The sequence below is a fragment of the Canis lupus genome, chromosome 2 (genome assembly GCF_011100685.1).
Source record: "Canis lupus familiaris isolate Mischka breed German Shepherd chromosome 2, alternate assembly UU_Cfam_GSD_1.0, whole genome shotgun sequence".
Lineage (NCBI taxonomy): Eukaryota > Metazoa > Chordata > Mammalia > Carnivora > Canidae > Canis > Canis lupus.
The window spans coordinates 15,749,732-15,763,972 of record NC_049223.1 but is presented as its reverse complement, the minus strand read 5'-3'; the positions used below and the strand labels follow the sequence as shown (position 1 = coordinate 15,763,972).

Genomic DNA, 14,241 nt, shown 5'->3' with positions numbered 1-14,241 from the left:
ATATTTTCAATTCTACACTACAAGGTTTGTTCCAGGTGTAATCAATATTATTATGTGTTGAGGAGCACCTGGGTGGCTCAGTCAGTTAAAGTTTCTGACTCTTGATTTCAGCTCAGATCATGATCTCAGGGACATGACATCAAGCCCTGCATTGGTCTATCTGCACTGAGCATGGACCCTACTTAAGATTCTCCTTCTCTCTCTGTCCCCCTACTTTATTTTATAAAATAAATAAATAAATAAATCTTTTTTTAAAAAAAAGAATATTACTATGTGTTGATACTTCATCAAACTTAAGTCATTAGAGACTGTCATTCATTTAAGAAGTAATTACTGAGCACCTACTATGTGCCAGTTAGTGTGAATACTGGGTTACGGGGGAAAAAATAAAAAAAAATATTTAAGGCAAAATTCAGAGTCTCTAGAAGATTACAGAATTCTGATTTGTGCGTTTGCAATCATTGCCAATGTGGGAATTTGCCTGAGCCCCTGTTCAACATTAGTGTAACATGAATTTTACAAACAGATGAACATGGACTCTAGCAAGGAACAAAAGAAAAGGCAAATTAGTGGATGAATGAGATTAATGGGACTATTTTAACTGGAGTACGATTGATGAAAGATATGGTGTTACAGAAGTTCCAGTTCCCAAATATTTCATTAAAGGCAGCAAGTTTAGAACAAAGTCTGGATGATTTTAAGAAAGTGAACAAATTGTTGAAGGGAACTCCAAAGGAGAGTAATATATAATAATATTAGAACTCTGAATGTCAATCCCAGCTGAGACACTAAAGCTAGCGGCATGACCATGGACATCTTATCTACTTTTCTAAGGCTAATTCTTTACTGATAAAATGTGTAGTTATTCATCTACCCAATAAGTCACAGACTGCATGTTGGGATATGTTGGATGAGCACAGATTTTGTAAAAATGTTAATTAGTTTCCATCCTTTTGCAATCAGATTTCACATGAATGTCCAATTTACTAGTTTCTGTTTTTTTTTTAAAGGAAACTATGGCAAAGCTGACCCACACTCCCACATAGCAGTAACTGCCAAGAGTAGAGACCATGCTCCTGTTAGAGCTGCCATGTACTTTGCAATCTGCCACAGACTGTGTTCAACCTGCCTCACCCACCTGTCCTCTGTAGGCATTTGAGTTTGCATCTCCTGAAATGGATACTTTTTAAGGGTTTGTTGTTGTTCTTGATCTTGTTGTTGAAAGCTATTGGAACTGCTTCAAGTTAATATAAATTTAACATATATGTTGTAGGGTGAAGAGACAGATCGCCTATACAGTAAGAAAAGGGAGAGAAGCAAGAGTAAATCTGGAACTGAGAAACCTGATATGACACTAGCTTAGCCTGGTGATGGAGGCCAATGGTGACAGTAATTCATGTTGATGTTATTTATGGTCTCCTTCCCAAAATCCATAACCCCTGTCTCAATCATGAGAAAAACATCAGAGAAATCCCAAGAGATGGACATTCTACAAAATACCTGATCAGTACTCCTCAAAGCTGTCAAGGTCATCAAAAACAAGTCTGAGACTATGTATTGCAATCAAGAGGAAGCTAAAAAGATAGAACAAGTAAAGGTAATATGGTAGCCTACATGAAATCCTGGCCCAGAAAAACGACATCAGGTAAAAAGGAAGGAAATCTAATTAAAGACTTTAATTAACAACAGTGTATAGATATTGTTACATTAATTATAAAGAGTAAACCATACCAGCAGAAGATGTTCATACTGGGGGGAACTACAGGGCCTATGGGAACTCTCTGTACTATCTTCATGACTTCTCTATAAATCTAGAAGTATTCTTTTAAAAAGTTTACTTTTAAAACATTTTATATATGTATGTGTGTGTATGTATATGTGTATACAAAGGACACAGAAATATCTTAAGGGATTGGTGGAAGATTTGGACATTCAAGGCTGGGAAGGAAAGGTCAGATTTACTGCAGCATATTTTCCTACAGCTCTGCCTGTAGCATGACTCAGCTTCATCATGTCTCAGTCACTGCATTTCTTGGTTCCACATTTCATAGTCCTCAAAGAAAACCCGTTGCTTCAGCCTGAGGATGAGTCAAAGTCTGGAGCTAGTCATTCTACCCGGGGTTCCATGTGGGAATCATGACTCCTATACCCATGCCTGTATATTGGTGACCATTTTCATAAAAGGAGAAAGAGCTGGGAGCCAGACAGTCCCCTCTCAGCTCTGCAATTCTGAGCAAGATGGCGAAAGAGAAGATGTTTAGCCAATAAAGTCCTAATGTCAATGTCCTAAAACATAAGGCCAGCTTTTCTGCCTCTGCTGTTGCCATGGCGCCCATGAAAGAGCTTGTGGCAAAGCAGGGTAAAAAAAAAAAAAAGAAGAAGAAGAAGAAGAAGAAGAAGAAGAAGAAGAAGAAGAAGAAGAAGAAGAAGAAGAAGAAAGGCAGGTTCTGAAATTTACACTTGATTGCACCCACCCTGTAGAAGATGGAATCATGGATGCTGCCGATTTTGAGCAGTTTCTTCAAGAGAGAATCAATGGGATTGAAAAAGCTGGGAATCTTGGTGGAGAGGTGGTAACCATCGAAAGAAAAAGAGCAAGATTAGTGTAACTTCTGAGGAACCTTTTTCCAAAAGGTATTTGAAATATCTCACCCAAAAAGTACTTGAAGAATAATAATCTGCATGGCTGGTTGCACATTGTTGCTAGCAGCAAAGAGAGTCATGAGTTGTGCTACTTCCAGATTAACCAGGATGAGGAAGAGAAGGAAGAGGAGGATTAAACCTCATTTAGCTGGAATATTTTGTATGAGTTCTTGACTACAATTTGGGAACAAAACACACAACACACATACACACACACACACACACACACACACACACATAAACATAAGGCCAGATATTCAACAACAAAGGAGTAGCATCCTTGCCATTTATACATACTAGAAAAGCTTTGGTGGCAATTACAAAATTTTATGAAATCAAGACATAAAAACTGTTTTCTGCAAAAATTGATTTAGTCCCCCAAGTACTCAAGTTAGTTCTCCTGACTTCTAACCACAAGTCCTTTTACTTTCTAAAAATTCTATTTAGGGAAAGTCAACGAGTACTCACAGTAATGGAAACCATGGATGTTTTGATACATTGATATAGTGGAAGGAGGAACACCAGTTCAATGCAGACCAGCATGGAGTTCCACGGAATTGTTAGTGATTTAACAGTCGCTGCCCTCAAACCACCTCATGTAGTTGGTGCTGTGACACAAATTAGGAAAAGACACCCCTTCCTCAAGACACTTCATTTCCATTTGTTGGAAAACTGTCATCATGTGCTACTTTTGTTAGAACAAGACATCTGCCAGGAATTTGTGAAAATAAAAATATAAATGTGTGATACCTACAATGCGATCTCAGTTGCCTCTGTGCCACACTAGCTGGGAAGCCATATGCTGTCACTCTGGGTGCCACTGTCTATTATGAGCAAGTGTCATCTCTTAAAGGCTTGGTAAACTTGAGCTTACTTTCATGTCTCCCTGTATGTAACTCTCCCACCGGAGTGAGCATTCCAACTGTCATGGGTAATCATTATTTTGTTTACCTAGGATTGCAATAAAGAATCCAACTCTTGGACTGATCCTATAATTGCACCTTCCTTAACCATCACAATGGTAATAAGAACGCTCATCGTGCAGGGGTGTTAAAATCACTAAGTGAGACAACACATCAAAGCACTGAGCACGGGATCCCTGGGTGGCGCAGCGGTTTGGCGCCTGCCTTTGGCCCTGGGCGCGATCCTGGAGACCTGGGATCGAATCCCACATCAGGCTCCCGGTGCATGGAGCCTGCTTCTCCCTCTGCCTGTGTCTCTGCCTCTCTCTCTCTCTCTCTGTGACTATCATAAATAAATAAATAAAATTAAAAAAAAAAAAAAAAAGCACTGAGCACAATGCCTGACCATGACCTTGGGGTTCCTCCCTTGACACTGGGGTTCTTCGTTCCCTACTTAAAAATCTTCCATGGCTCACTGGACCAGTCAGGATTCTCTGCTGAAAAGGCTATAGGATCAGTTTTTTGTGGAAGTGCTCTCAAACACACAGTCCCTCATTTCTGTGTGCAGGAAGATAGAATGGTTTTCACCTGCCATGCTTTACCTGGCTGAAGCCAAATCCAAATACTCACCATCTGTAGACAGTGTGTGTTTCCTCTTCACAAATCATATTGCAAGAAGCAGTTTATCGCTTCTATGTGTTACAGACCCAATTTCTAAATCGAATGTGAAGTTTTAGAAACCCATTTCAAAGACCTTTTTATCCTTGAAAAATATTTGCTTGCTTTATTTATCTACTCAGGCTGAGATTATATATCTTAAATCAACTGTATTATGAGTTGCATTGGGCTACAGTGAAACAAAATTAAAACATAAAGTTGGAACAGTATTTAAATATGGAAAATTGAAAATGCCATTCATAAAAATACACATTTCCGAGGTGCCTGGGTGGCTCAGTGGTTGACCGTCTGCCTTTAGTTCAGGCTCAGGATCCCACATTGGGAACCCTGGAGGGAGCGTGCTTCTCCCTCTGCCTATGTCCCTCTGTGTGTGTGTGTCTCTCATGAATAAATAAATAAAATCTTTATAAAAAATACGTATTTTCTCCATCCAAATTATTCTTCTGGTGCCCTTCATTGCCTCAAGTAGGGAACTGTATGTTTAAGATACTGGGGTGACTCTTTACTTATATCCTCCAGCCATACCTGTGTTGTCTCTATGTAAAGGGGTCAGACCAGTGCAGAACAAAAGTGTGAGAGATCGGCGTGAATTGAAGGAGAAGAAATGAGTTGAGAGAGAGAGAAATACACAGTCTGAGAGCATCCATAAGAAGAGGGCCTTCCTTTTGGGGCTCAGCATGAATAAAATCTTTGAGGAAGCAACAAGCTTATATATGTTTGGAGGAAGAGTATACCAGCTGGAACAAAAGATTTCTGTAGGGAAGGGCTGGACGACAGTGAAATTACCTACATTAACCAGCCTGAGATATTTGGGCTAGATCCTAAGACCAGTAGGGGTTGCCAAAGATTTTTAGCTAGTTAGGAAAAAAGGTATTTTAAGAAAATTATATCTGGTGGGGGGGGGGGAGAGATTTCAAAATAAAATAATTGAAATTATTTTTATCTTATTTGTCATAATACCAGTAAGAAAGAGGACCCTTATCAGAAGCCTGCGTAAAATTATTGAAGTCACCAGTTACTTATCAATAGTGGGAAGGGGTCATCTTAAAATCATTGCACATTTTTCACACCCATTTCACACTTTAATTGTTGCTAATTATTTGGGGTGAGTCCCAAATCTTTATTTCACGATTGTTGACATGTAGTTGTATTTTTTCACTAATTTAAAATAATTATTGGTAGGGGCATCCCAGAGTCCTGGGATCAAGCCCCATGTTGGGCTCCCTGCTCGGTGGGGAGTCTACTTCTCCCTCTCCCTCTGCCTGCAGTTCCCTCTGCTTGTGCATGCTGTCTCTCTCTTAAATTAAATTAATTTCTATCTCAAACCATCTATTTCTCTGTTCTCAATTTTTTTTAATGTGTTGTTTTGTTTGAGTGTTTTACAGTGGTTCATGGTAAAGGAAGGTCCTAGGAATGGACTGTGGTGAGGACCATCCCCTTCACTGAAATTGGGATGCAACCCAATGGAAGCATGGCTAAGTACACCAGGAAGAAGTGGCCTGCCCTGAGATCTCAGGGCCAGCTCCCCTTCGCAGACACTGTGCTCTGAGAAGCATCCTCCCCACTGAAGACGTGGGAAGCTCACCATTCCCTGGGCCTAACCCAGCCCAAAACTTGGATCTGGGAGATCAGAAACCTTTGTGGTACAAGGAGAAATAAGAAAAAAAAGCTGACATTTCACATATGAAAGTAATTTTATATCCTGCAAAAGATAGAGATCAGGATATATCTTGGGGGCAGACTATTCTGGAAAACCAAAAAATGGTGAATTATAGATATGAAAACAGGCACTGAATGACAAAAGATCTTTTCATGGATCTCTTGTCCCAAATATCTAAATTGCTCCATGTTAAATAATGGTAATAGCAAACACCTGTTAAGTATCTTACCTGGATTATGTCATTCAGTCCTCATGAAAAACACCATGGGGGTATATGTCGTTATCGTTATTTACATATAAGAAAACTGAGTCTAGAACAATGATATTAATAGCTCAAATTTAGGTGATTAATAATTGGCAGAGCTGGGGATCAAACCTGTCTGCCTCACATCAAAGTCAAACCCTTATCTGTCACTCTCAACCCTTCAGATTAAATTTTCTTCATAAAGGGGCACCGGGGTGGTGCAGTCAGTTAAGTAGTAAATCATCAGACTCTTGGTTTCAGCTCAGATTATGATCTCAGAGTCCAGTCTCATGAGATGGAGCCTCACATGGGCCTCTGTACTCAGCAGGGAGTATGAGAGTCTTTCTGCTCCTCCCGGCTGCATGCTCTCTCTCTTTCCCCAAAATAAATAAACCTTTAAAAAAAATGTTTTCATCATAGATTTTAAAAACAATTATTTAGATTTCACTGTGCCTGTAACCCATTACTTGTTTTTGTAGCCACATGTATGTTTAGCTGTGAAGATACAGAAAATAACTAACCTGCTTTTCTAAGAAAATTGGAGAGACACTGGTTGCATTTTGTGTCAGCCCAGGGCCATGTGAGAAAATGAATCACAGAGCCAGGGGGAACTCTGGGCTTCCATGTTGTGTAAGGAGCCCTGGACTCCAGGACTTGGGAGCAACTTAACAAGCAGTTGACCCTGGCAAGGAGAATAAAAGTAGGAGAGAAAGGATGAGTGGAAACCTTGGGTTGACCAAAGTAGATGGGATATTGTAACCCATACAAAAGCTGAAATGTCTTGTAGTCTATGTCTTGAAGAAGTAATATTAAACTAACCATAAGTTTGGAGGCTTAGCATTTAAAAGAAATGCTCATGACTCAGTGGTAGGTAGCACAGGTGAGGCACAACAAAACTTTGAAAAATCTTTTCTTCCATCTCTAACAGTCATCTTACATATAAAATGGTAGTTGGTCCCCAAAACTTTCTCTCTGTGTCACTCAGGACTCCCTTAGTCCTGAGACTCAGGAGTCTCATCTCTCCTTGTCACTGTTTCTTTCCTTCAATTTCTATTCTTTTTCCTCTCCCATGGGTAAAACTCAGTCCTTTCCAGAATGCGTCCCTGTAACTTCTCCATTTTCACTGAGCCCAAATCTTGCACTGTCAAAGCCCAGGAACAAAGCTGAGATAGGCAAAATTCCCTTTAGCAGATATGAGGGGAAAGCTATGAACACTCATATGCCAATATGACTGGGTGAAATTTGGGTTACTCAGTTCTGTATGCAATCTGAAGATCTGCCTCCATTTCTGTCAAGAAGTCCCAGCCAAGGTGTGGTGACTGTAGTTAATCATACTGTGTTGCATAATTGAAGGTTGCTGAGAGAGCAAATCCTAAACATTGTCATCACTAGAAAAAAAAATTTGTAAAGTATATGGTGACTGATATTAACTAGACTTATTTGGTGATCATTTCAGGGTACAGTTGACCTTGAACTACAGAGGTTTTGGGGCACTGACATCACAGCCCCCAGTTAAAAATCCACATATAGATTTCCTAGGAAGATGGCAGAGTAGGAAAATCTTAATGTCACCTCATCCCATGGATATAACTAGATAACACTCACAACAGTGGAAATAACCCAGATAAAGACCTGAAGACTGACAGAACAAAGTCTGCACAGTTAACTGTGGAGAAGAGGCCACATCAAAGAGGATAGGAAGGGTAAAGACATGGTCAGGAGTTAAACGGACCAGTGTGAGACTGTCCCAAGGAGGAAGGGACACTATAGTGCAGAGAGGATAGTTGAACAGACCCAGACACCAACTACCCCTGACAAGGGGAACCCACACTTGGAGAACACAAATTTCCGCAACATTGGCTCTGAAAACCAGAGGGGCCTAATTTCATAAATTCTTTTGATCTGGGGCTTAAGATCTGGAACTTAAAAATCAGTGGGCTCTGCTCTGGGATACCCAAGAGGGCCATAGGGAACTGAAGCCCTGCCTTTAGAGAGAGAGACAGCACAACCATGTCCCCACAGAGATACAGCATAGAAGCAGCAGTTTAAAAAACACCTGGGGGGAAAAAAAACACCCGGGGTATACCAGAAAATTTATCTACTGATCTCATAACAGGTGCTGGAGGGTCAAAGTTCTTTAGGAGACTTCTTCAGGAATAAAGGAGCTGGCTGGCACCATTTCTCTCCCCCGCCCCACAGTCTGGATACACAGACACCTGTGGGGGAACCAGTGCAGAACCAACATGCTCTACTTAGCTTGCTAACAGTGTGCCCCACCCCCACATTTTCCTGCAAACATGCACCCTCCATCCAGGCCTGGCTCCAAGTCTCCTCCCATCGCAGACCCACACAAACCTTGCTAACATCAGGAACCTGGCCCCATGTTCTCAGTACACCCTTGGCCAGAGCCACCCAAAGTGGTGCCACAAGCCTGGCAGAGTGCAACCAGCCCCAACAGGAGCCAGCACCACTCCAAAGTGTCTCTGGCTTCAGAGAGAGGAGGAGATAACCACACATACCAGTCTGGCTGTGGTCCCAGCAGTGAGCTGGAGGCAGACATCTGATCTGACTGCAAGCCCCACCCACCAACGGAAGGCTCTCAAGGGACAAAACAGGGTAAGTGCCCTGAAGTTCTGTGCTACTGCATCTCCAGCAAATGTATGGTCCTATTTAACTCAAAGCCCAAGGCATCCCCAGACTGGAACAAGTCCTGCCCACGACAGGCAAAGAGACCCATTGCAGGCTACTGGACTGAAGGCAAACATGGCCCAGCCACAACAATAGGGTGCATAAAACACACATAGGAGACACCCCTGAAGTGCCAGGTTCAGATGAACAGAGAGTGTTGCACTGCAGAGCACTACAGGACCTCTTGTTCATAAGGCCAACACTTTTAAGAGCAGGAGACAGAGCTGACTTCCCTAACACATAGAAACAGAGACAAAATGAGGAGACAGAAGAATATCCTTCAAATGAAAAAACAGGACAAAAGCACAGCAAGAGAGCTAAATGAAATGGAGATATGTAACATGCCTGAAAGAGAATTTAAAGTAATGATCATAAAGATACTCACTGAACTTGGAAAAAGAGTGGAGACCTCAGTGAGATCTTCAACAAAGAGATAGAAAATTAAAAAAAAAAAAAAACAATCAGAGATGAAGAGCTCAATAACTGAAATTAAAATTACACTAGAGGGAATAAATAGTGGACTAGAGGAAGCAGATGGATCTGTGACCTAGAGGACAGAGTAATGGGAAAGCAATCAAGCTAAATAGAAGAGAGGGGAAAAAATTAAAATAAAAAATGAAAATAGATTTAGGGAACTCAGCAACAACATCAGACAGAATAAGTTTCACATGAAACTTGTGAAAATCATGATCCCAGGGTCCTAGGATCAAGTCCTATATCCAGTCCCCTGCACAGAATCTGCTTCTTCCTCTACCCTGCCCCCTGCTCATGATCTATCTCTCCCTTTCACTGTCTCGCCCTCTCAAATAAACAAATAAATAAAATCTTTGAAAGAAAAAAAAAATGTTTCACATTACAGAGATCCCAGAAGGAAAAGAGAGAGAAGGGGGACAGAATATTTATTTGAGGAAATAACAGTTGAAAACAGAGAGCCCCCAACAAAATCAACCAAAGGAGGCCCATACCAAGACACACAGTAATTAAAATGGCAAAAAGTATAGATAAAGAGAATTAAAAGCAGTAAGAGTAAAGAGTTATATACAAGGGAAACCCCAGAAGGCTATCAGCTGATTTTTCAGCAGAAATTTGCCGGCCAAAAAGGAGTGTCATAATATATTCAAAGGACTGAAAGGAAAAAACCTGCAACCCTGGATATTCTATCCAGCAAAGTTATCATTCAGAATAGGAGAAATAAAGAGTTTCCCAGAAAAAAACAAAAGTTAAAGGGATTCATGACCACTAAACTAGCCCTATAAGAAATGTTAAACAGGATTCTTTGAGTGGAAAGGAAAACACCATTAAGTAAGAGTAAGAAATGTAGGAAGCACAAAAGCAGTAAAATTAAGTATATCTACAAAAATCTGTCAAGGGATTCACAAAATAAAAGGATATAAAGTCTGACACCATATACCTAAAACATGTTGGGAAGAAGAGTAAAGAATGGATTCAAACTTAAGCAACCATCAACTTTATATAAACTGCCATATGCATATGATGTTATATGCAAACCTAACGATAGCAACAAATCGAACACCAGTCATAGATATGCAAAAAATAAAGACAGAAAGCCAAGTACATCACTAAAGAAAACCAACAAACCATGACAGAAGAGAGTAAGAGAAGAAAGGAACAGAGAACTACAAACACAACCATGAAACAAAATAGCAAAAAGCACATACTTACCAATAATTATTTAGAACATAAATGAACTAAATGCCCCAATCAAAAGTCAGTGAGTCAGGACACCTGGGTGGCTCAGTCGGTTAGGTGTTCAACTCTTGATTTTGGCTCAGGTCATGACCTCAGGTTTATGAGAATGAACCCCACATCCGACTCCTTGCTGGGCATGGAGCCTGCTTAAGATTCTCTCTCCCTCCCTCTGTCTCTTCCCACCCTCTCTAAAAATAATAATAACAATAATAATAAGACCCATCTATATGCTGCCTACAAAAGACTTATTTCAAACCTTAAGATACATGCAGAATTAAAGTGAAGGGATGGAGGAGTGCCTAGTTGGCTCAGCTGGTTAAGTGTCTGCCTTCAGCTCAAGTCATGATCCTGGAATCCTGGGATGGAGCCCCTGAGTCAGGCTCCCTGCTCAGTGGGAAGTCTACTTCTCCCTTTCCCTGTGCCCCTCCTCCACTCATGCTCTCTGTCTCTCACTCTCTCTCTCTCTAATAAATAAATAAATAAATAAAAAGCTTTAAAAAAAAGTGAAGGGATGGAGAAGCATCTGTCATGCAAATGGAAGTGAAAAGAAACCTGGAGTAGCAATGTTTATATCAGACAAAATAGATTTTTAAAAAAAGACTAACAGGAGACAAAGGACACTACCTAATCATAAAGGGAACAGTTCAACAAGAAGATATAACAATTGTAAATATTTTTGTGCTCAACATGGGAGCACCCAAATACATAAAGCAGCTAATGACAAACATAAAGGAAGTAATCAATCATAGCACAATAATAGTAGGGGGGTTTAACACCCCACTTACATCAATGGATAGACTCTCCAAATAGAAAATCAACAAGGAAAAGATGGCTTTGAATGACATATTGGACCAGATGGATCTAACAGATATGTTCAGAATATTCCATCCCCAAACAGCAGAATACACATTCTTATTAAGTGCACGTGGAACATTCTCCAGAATGGACTCAGCCATAAAAAAGAATGAAATCTTGCCATTCGCAACAACATGGTAGATCTAGAGAGCAAAAAGGGAAATAAGTCAGTCAGAGAAAGACAAATACAATATGATTTCACTCACATGTGGAATTTAAGAAACAAAACAAATGAACAAAGGGAAAAAAGAGACAAACCAAAAAACAGACCCTTAACTATAGAGAACAAACTGACAGTTACCAGAGGGGAGTTGAGTTGGCAGTGGGTGAAAGAGGTGATGGAGATTAAGAGTACACTTAATCTGATGAGCACTGAGTGATGTGTGTAATTGTTGAGTCACTGTATTGTACCCTTGAGACTAATATAACACTATATGTAAACGATACTGGAATTAAAAGAAAAATCCTTATGTAACTATTGACTTCCCCCAAATTTACTAATAGCCTTCTGTTGACCAAAAGCCTGACTGATAACATAAATACTTATTAACATATGTTTTGTCTCTGTATTATATCTTGTATTTTACCAAAAAAAAAAAAAAAAAAGGTAAGCTAGAGAAAAGAAGATGTTATCCATAAAATCATAGGGAAGAGAAAATACATTTATAGTACTTACCATATTTATAGTATTTATTGAAAAAATCCACCTAGAAGTGGACCCACATAGTTCAAACCTATGTTATTCAAAGGTCAACTGTATATACACATATAGAATCACTATGTTGTACACTGGAAACTAATATAATGTATATGTCAATTATGCCTCAATTTAAAAAGTAAATTTTGAACAAATTTTAAGTCCCAGACAAAACCAGGTTTTATTTTCCCCAAATACAAGTTTTAGTCTTGAGAAGGAGTATTGTTTTTTTGGTTTAGTTTTTAAAGATTTTATTTATTTATTCATGAGAGACACAGAGAGAGGCAGAGACATAGGCAGAGGGAGAAGCAAGCTTCCTGCAGGGAGCCCGATGCGGTACTCGATCCCAGGACCCCGGGATCACAACCTGAGGCAAAGATAATGTTCAACCACTGAGCCACTCAGATGCCCTAGCAGTACTCTTTTAAGAATTGTGAAATGAGAGGCACCTGGATGGCTTAGTTGGTTAAGTGTCTGACTCTTGACTTGGGCTCCAGTCATGATGTCAGGGTCGTGGGATCCAGCCCCACATTGGGCTTCCCACTCAACAGGGAGTCTGCTTGTCTCTCTCTCCCTCTGTCCCTCCCATGCTTGTATGGGTGCTCTCTCTCACTCTCTCTCTCTCCCAAATAAACAAATAAATCTGAAGGAAGGAAGGAAGGAAGGAAGGAAGGAAGGAAGGAAGGAAGGAAGGAAGGAAAGAAAGAAAGAAAGAAAGAAAGAAAGAAAGAAAGAAAGAAAGAAAGAAAGAAAGAAAGAAAGAAAGAAAAGGGAGTGAGGAAGGGAGGGAGGGAGGGAGGGAGGGAGGAAGGAAGGAAGGAAGGAAGGAAGGAAGGAAGGAAGGAAGGAAGGAAGGAAGGAAGGAAGGAAGGAAGGAAAGAAAATTGTGACACTCAGTCTCCAGCCCCGGAGCTACATCAACCAGGGCTTGATGACTTAGATGCTGGATGACTGAGGGCACTTTTTGCCCCATCTCTCCAAGCCCTGCTTCCTTATTTGCAAAACAGGGATCTAAATGTTCATGAAACATATTTATTGAGTATCTCCTATATGCCATGAACCAAACAGAAAAAAATTCTTGCCCTAAGAAGCATACATTCTGGTGGGATGATAACAGCCACATTTCCCTCTTAGGTTATTTGAGAATTAACCAAGATAATAATATTAATGAACACATACCATAATTACTATGTGCCGGGAATGATCGTTAAGTACTTAGCGTGTGTTTTAACCAAGGAGTCTTTGCTTTTTCTGTCCCCTTTGGCAATCTAATAGAGCCAATCAACCCCTTCTCAAAATAAGTTTTTAAATGCATAAAGTAGAATATATTTTATAGGATATAACAAGGGGGAACAAAATATACTGAGACAAGAAGTTACACGGTAATAAAGTGCTTCTTTTTTAACATATTAAACGATGAGATCTAGGAATGGGTTTAACAATACTGTAACGTTGAAAAACCAATAAGCTTAGATGTAATTAATATCCTTATTAATCTGGAACTATAATCCACTGATTTGTAGACCCCAGGGTTAATTTAATCCTCATCATAACGCTACAAAGTAAGTATATTATTATTTCTTCTTTTTTTTCTTTCCTTTTCTTTTTTTTTTTTTTTTTTACAGATGAAGAACATGAGGTACAGGGAGGTTAAATGACTTGCTCATGGATAATAAGTTATGGAGCTGAGATCCGAGCCCATAATCCGGTTCCAAAGCCTGTATTCTTAACACTACACAGTGCATGGCTTAGCTCAAGGCTTGCCTCACGGCCAAGGTCAATAATATTAGCTGGTAGTTGGAAGTAGTAATTGCAATAAGTAGTAGAAGCATTAGGAGGAGACTATATCCAGGGGATAAAGAATAGTTTGTACCAGTATTAAGAAAATCTTTAAAGGGAAAAATCTGGTAGGAAGCAATGAAGTCCACTGCCTAAGACACAGCATATCCTGTTCCTCAAAGGCATGAACAAATTCATTTCTTTCTGTATGTGATCATCCATTCTGGGGCTGAGCAGCAAAGACTTTGCAGGATATGATAATGTAGAGAAATGTTCTTGAGTCTCTGGAAATTTCTTACTTTTATTTGTATAACTCTCTATTATTGGGGCTTTTCTACACTTCCAGTAGGTAGTCTCACTAAAAGACCCTTAGGATATAAATCAG

At 39.9% G+C, this 14,241-nt stretch overlaps 1 protein-coding gene and 1 pseudogene across 5 annotated transcripts in view; one reads left to right on the top strand and one right to left on the bottom strand.

Moving 5' to 3' along the window:
* Positions 1-14,241, bottom strand: part of MPP7 (membrane palmitoylated protein 7) — a 681,753-nt gene that overhangs the window by 314,960 nt on the left and 352,552 nt on the right. The gene's annotated exons all lie outside the window — the stretch shown is intronic.
* Positions 2,326-2,780, top strand: LOC100685418 (annotated as a pseudogene).